The sequence below is a fragment of the Aegilops tauschii genome, chromosome 5 (assembly GCF_002575655.3).
Source record: "Aegilops tauschii subsp. strangulata cultivar AL8/78 chromosome 5, Aet v6.0, whole genome shotgun sequence".
NCBI classification, from domain to species: Eukaryota; Viridiplantae; Streptophyta; class Magnoliopsida; order Poales; family Poaceae; genus Aegilops; species Aegilops tauschii.
The window spans coordinates 367,605,985-367,613,013 of NC_053039.3; positions in this window are offsets into that span (position 1 = coordinate 367,605,985).

Consider the following 7,029-nt stretch of genomic DNA (forward strand, 5'->3'; position numbering starts at 1 on the left):
TCGGATCTCGACAAACACACCGCAAAAGAAGATTACATCAAATAGATCTCCAAGAGAATCGAGGAGAACTTTGTATTGAGATCCAAAGAGAGAGAAGAAGCCATCTAGCTAATAACTATGGACCCGAAGGTCTGAGGTAAACAACTCACACTTCATCGGAGAGGCTATGGTGTTGATGTAGAAGCCCTCCGTCATCAATGCCCCCTCCGGCGGAGCGCCGGAAAAGGCCCCAAGATGGGATCTCACGGGTACAGAAGGTTGCGGCGGTGGAATTAGGTTTTCGTGGTGCTCTCCGATGGTTTGGGGGTATGTAGGTATATATAGGAGGAAGAAGTAGGTCGGTGGAGCCATGAGGGGCCCACGAGGCTGGAGGGCGCCCCCCCTACCTCGTGGCTTCCTCGTTGGTTGCTTGACGTCCACTCCAAGTCCTGGAGTTTGATATTCTTTTTCTGCGAAACACTGAAATAGGCAAAAAATAGCAATTTGGGCTGGGCCTTCGGTTAATAGGTTTGTCCCAAAAATAATATAAAAGTGTATAAATAAGCCCATTAAACAAATATATAATAGCATGGAACAATCAAAAATTATAGATACGTCGGAGACGTATCAAGCATCCCCAAGCTTAATTCCTGCTCGTCCTCGAGTAGGTAAATGATAAAAACAGAATTTTTGATGTGGAATGCTTCTTAGCATAATTTGCAATGTAATTCTTTTTATTGTGGCATGAATAATTAGATCCGAAAGATTCAAGATAAAAGTTTAATGTTGACATAAAAACAATAATACTTCAAACATGCTAATCAAGCAATTATGTCTTATCAAAATAACATAGCCCAAGAAAGCTTATCCCTACAAAATCATATGGTTAGGCCATGTTTCAATTCCGTCACACAAAACGTTCTCATCATGCATAACCCCGATGACAAGCCGAGCAATTGGTTCATACTTTTTAACGCGCTTCAGCCTTTTCAACCCTTACGCAATACATGAGCGCAAGCCATGGATATAGCACTATGGGTGGAATAAAGTATAATGACGGGGGTTATGTGAGAAGACAAAAGGTAGAAAGTCTCACATTGACGCGGCTAATCAATAGGCTATGGAGATGCCCATCAATTGATGTCAATGAGAGGACTAGGGATTGCCATGCAATGGATGCACTAGAGCTATAAATACATGAAAGCTCAACAAAAGAAACTAAGTGTATGTGCATCCAACTTGCTTGCTCAAGAAGACCTAGGGCATTTTGAGGAAGCCCATCATTGGAATATACAAGCCAAGTTCTATAATGAAAAATCCCCACTAGTATATGAAAGTGACAACATAGGAGACTCTCTATCATGAAGATCACGGTGCTACTTTGAAGCACAAGTGTGGAAAGGATAGTAACATTGTCCCTTCTCTCTTTTTCTCTCATTTTTTGGGCCATATCTTTTTTTTCTTTGGCCGCTTTTTTTTATTTAGTCCGGAATCTCATCCCGACTTGTGGGGGAATCATAGTCTCCATCATCCTTTCCTCACAAGGGACAATGCTCTAATAATGATGATCATCACACTTTTATTTACATACAACTCAAGAATTACAACTCAATACTTAGAGCAAAATATGACTCTATGTGAATGCCTCCGGCGGTGTACCGGGATATGCAATGAATCAAGAGTGACATGTATGAAAAAATTATGGATGGTGGCTTTGCCACAAATACGATGTCAACTACATGATCATGCAAAGCAATATGACAATGATGGAGCGTGTCATAATAAACGGAACGGTGGAAAGTTGCATGGCAATATATCTCGGAATGGCTATGGAAATGCCATGATAGGTAGGTATGGTGGCTATTTTGAGGAAGATATAAGGAGGTTTATGTGTGATAGAGCGTATCATATCACGGGGTTTGGATGCACTGGTGAAGTTTGCACCAACTCTCAAGGCGAGAAAGGGCAATGCACGGTACCGTAGAGGCTAGAAAATTGTGGAAGGTTGAGAGTGCGTATAATCCATGGACTCACATTAGTCATAAAGAACTCATATACTTATTGCAAAAGTTTATTAGCCCTCGAAGCAAAGTACTACTACGCATGCCCCTAGAGGGATAGATTGGTAGGAAAAGACCATCGCTCGTCCCCGACCGCCACTCATAAGGAAAGCAATAAAAGAACACCTTATATGTCAAAATTGTCACACAACTTTTACCATACGTGCATGCTACGGGACTTGCCAACCTTAACACAAGTATTTCTCAATTTCACAATTACTCAACTAGCACACTCTAATATTACCACCTTTCTATCTCAAAACACTTATCAAGTATCAAACTTCTCATGATATTCAATGAACTCAATATGGAAGTTTTTATTATGCTCATCTTGGATGCCTGTCACAATCGGATTAATTTTACAATTGAAGCAAATTACCATGCTGTTCAGGACTCTCAAAATAATATAAGTGAAGCATTAGAGATAAATAATTTCTATAAAATAAAACCACCACCGTGCTCTAAAAGATATAAGTGAAGCACTAGAGCAAAAACTATATAGCTCAAAAGATATAAGTGAAGCACATAGAGTATTCAAACAAATTCCGAATCATGTGTATCTCTCTCAAAAGGTGTGTACAGAAAGGATGATTGTGGTAAACTAAAAAGAAAAGACTCAAATCATACAAGACGCTCCAAGCAAAACACATATCATGTGGTGAATAAAAATATTGCCCCAAGTAAAGTTACCGATAGATGAAGACGAAAGAGGGGATGCCTTCCGGGGCATCCCCAAGCTTAGGCTTTTGGTTGTCCTTGAATTTTACCTTGGGGTGCCTTGGGCATCCCCAAGCTTAGGCTCTTGCCAATCCTTGTTCCATAATCCATCAAATCTTTACCCAAAACTTGAAAACTTCACAACACAAAACTTAACAGGAAATCTCGTGAGCTCCGTTAGCGAAAGAAAAGAAAACACCAGTTCAAGGTACTGTAATGAACTCATTCTTTATTTATATTGGTGTTAAACCTACTGTATTCCAACTTCTGTATGGTTTATAAGCTCTTTTACTAGCCATAGGTTCATCAAAATAAGCAAACAACACACGGAAAACAGAATCTGTCAAAAACAGAACAGTCTGTAGTAATCTGTATCAAACGCAAACTTGTGGAACTCAGAAAGATCTACCAAAATAGGACGACCTGGATAATTTGTTTATTGATCTACTGCAATTGGAATCAGTATTTTATCATGTTCTGGTGATTTTAAAAAATTGTTTTCGTGAACAGAAAGTTTCTGGAATTTTCAGCAAGATCAAATAACTATCATCCAAGAAGATCCTATAGGTTTAACTTGGCACAAACACTAATTAAACATAAAAACACATCTAACCAGAGGCTATATCAAAGATTTATTGAATAACAGCAAGGAAAAATATTGGGTTATCTCCCAACAAGCGCTTTTCTTTAAAGCCTTTTAGCTAGGTATTGAGATTTCAATGATGCTCACAAGAAAAAAAAAAGAATTGAAGCACAAAGAGAGCATCATAAAACACGTGACAAACAAATCTAAGTCTAACATACTTCCTATGCATAGGCATCTTATAGGCAAACAAATTATCATAGCAAGCAAAAACTAGCATATGCAAGGAAGTGGAAAGAAACAATAGCAATCTCAACATGACGAGAGGTAATTTTGTTACAGGAAACTTTCTACAACCATATTTTCCTCTCTCATAATAATTACATGTGGGATCATAAGAAAATTCACCAAAATAGCTATCACAAAACATATTCTTAACACGATCCACATGTATGCAAAGTTGACATTCTTCCGAAATAGTGGGATTAACATTAACTAAAGTCATGACCTCTCCAAACCCACTTTTATCAAAAACTTCATAAGATTGAACATTCTCCGAATATGTGGGATCTAAAGTTGACACTCTTCCATACCCACTTTCAATATTATTGCAAATACTATTATCAATCTCATATTCATCATGGGGCTTAAATAAATTTTCAAGATCATAAGAAGAATCACCCCAATCATGATCATTGCAACAAATAGTAGACATAGCAAAATTAGCATCCCCAAGCTTAGGGTTTTGCATATGATTAGCACAACTGACATCAAGAGAATTTATAGTAAAATATTTGCAATCATGCTTTTGATTCAAGGAACTATCAAGTATGGGTGCAATAGCAATAATCTCATGTTTATCATAAGGAACTATAGCAAATTCATCTCCATAAATATTGGCATCATGGCCATAAGAATAGCAAGCATCATGTTCATCAAGGGATATTTCAATCCAATCATCGGAGTCATAATTATCTATAGATTCGTGCATATCATTATTTTCTTCCAAAGCAACGGTCATTCTCTCAATAAATTCCTTAACATCGGCATTATGATCATAGTTTTCATAGCAATATTTAAGTATGTCGGAATTTTCAGACTTGTAGAGAGTGATATCATACTTTTCAATCAAAGAAGCAACTTCATGAGCACCCTTAAAAACGACAAATTCTTGAATTTGTTCGATATCATAGTAACTATAAACACCCTTTCCATAAGAAGATAAGATTTCATTATCATTAAACTCACATAGGTAGGGAAGGTGTTTTTTAGGGTTCTTAGAGCAACAAGTAAAATCATAAATTTCACAAAGATTCCAAGCATAGCAAAGCAAACTATTTATTTGATACCATAAGAGCTTCCCCTTTTCAGACAAACGATGACGCACAAAATGAGCATGCTCATCTAAAGATTTCCCATCAACTAGGCTAGTTGGGGTTTCAGCATGAGCGCATAAGGATCGAAGATGATCCAAGTAGAACACTTTAAGTGGATCCATATCAATAAATTTTTAGCAAGCAAAGATGCAAGCAAATAGAAGGCACATGGAAACACAAGCAAAAAGACATACGGGAAGAAGGCGAAGAAAAGGAAAAGGTGAAGTGGGGGAGAGGAAAACGAGAGGCAAATGGCAAATAATGTAATTCGAGGGATACGAGTTTGTGATGGGTACTTGGTATGTCTTGACTTGTGCGTAGACATCCCGGCAACGGCGCCAGAAATCCTTCTTGCTACCTCTTGAGCACTGCGTTGGTTTTTCCCTTGAAGAGGAAAAGGTGATGCAGTAAAGTAGAGTAAGTATTTCCCTCAGTTTTTCAGAACCAAGGTATCAATCCAGTAGGAGACCACGCTCAAGTCCCTTGCACCTACACAAACAAATAAGAACCTTGCAACCAACGCAATAAAGGGGTTGTCAATCCCTTCACGACCACTTGCAAAAGTGAGATCTGATAGAGATGATGAGATAATATTTTTGGTATTTTTATGATAAAGATTAAAAGTAAAGATTGCAAAACAAACGGTAATAGAAATCGCTAGTTGACAGGAGATTAATATGATGGAAAAATAGACCCGGGGGCCATAGGTTTCACTAGTGGCTTCTCTCAAGATAGCATAAGTATTACGGTGGGTGAACAAATTACTGTTGAGCAATTGATAGAATTGAGCATAGTTATGAGAATATCTAGGTATGATCATGTATATAGGCATCACGTCCGTGACAAGTAGACCGACTCCTGCCTGCATCTACTACTATTACTCCACACATCGGCCGCTATCCAGCATGCATCTAGAGTATTAAGTTCATAAGAACAGAGTAACACTTTAAGCAAGATGACATGGCCTAGAGGGATAAACTCATGCAATATGATATAAACCCCATATTTTTATCCTCGATGGCAACAATACAATATGTGTCGTTTCCCCTACTGTCACTGGGATCGAGCACCGCAAGATTGAACCCAAAGCTAAGCACTTCTCCCATTGCAAGAAAGATCAATCTAGTAGGCCAAACCAAACTGATAATTCGAAGAGACTTGCAAAGATAACCAATCATACATAAAAGAATTCAGAGGAGATTCAAATATTGTTCATAGATAATCTGGATCATAAACCCACAATTCATTGGATCTCGACAAACACACCACAAAAGAAGATTACATCGAATAGATCTCCAAGAGAATCGAGGAGAACTTTGTATTGAGATCCAAAGAGAGAGAAGAAGCCATCTAGCTAATAACTATGGACCCGAAGGTCTGAGGTAAACTACTCACACATCATCGGAGAGGCTATGGTGTTGATGTAGAAGCCCTCCATGATCAATGCCCCCTCCGGCGGAGCACCGGAAAAGGCCCCAAGATGGGATCTCACGGGTACAGAAGGTTGCGGCAGTGGAATTAGGTTTTCGTGGTGCGCTCCGATGGTTTGGGGGTACGTAGGTATATATAGGAGGAAGAATTAGGTCGGTGGAGCCACGAGGGGCCCACGAGGGTGGAGGGCGCGCCCAGGGGGTAGGCGCGCCCCCTGCCTCGTGGCTTCCTGGTTGGTTGCTTGACGTCCACTCCAAGTCCTCTGGATCACGTTTGTTCCAAAAATAACTCTCCCGAAGGTTTCATTCCGTTTGGACTCCATTTGATATTCTTTTTCTGCGAAACACCGAATTAGGCAAAAAACAGCAATTTGGGTTGGGCCTCCGGTTAATAGGTGAGTCCCAAAAATAATACAAAAGTGTATAAATAATCCCATTAAACATCCAAAACAGAATATATAATAGCATGGAACAATCAAAAATTATAGATACGTTGGAGACGTATCAAGCATCCCCAAGCTTAATTCCTGCTCGTCCTCGAGTAGGTAAATGATAAAAACAGAATTTTTGATGTGGAATGCTTCTTAGCATAATTTTCAATGTAATTCTTTTTATTGTGGCATGAATATTTAGATCCGAAAGATTCAAGATAAAAGTTTAATGTTGACATAAAAACAATAATACTTCAAACATGCTAATCAAGTAATTATGCCTTATCAAAATAACATAGCCAAAGAAAGCTTATCCCTACAAAATCATATAGTTAGGCCATGTTTCAATTCCGTCACACAAAACGTTCTCATCATGCATAACCCCGATGACAAGCCGAGCAATTGGTTCATACTTTTTAACGCGCTTCAACCTTTTCAACCCTTACGCAATAC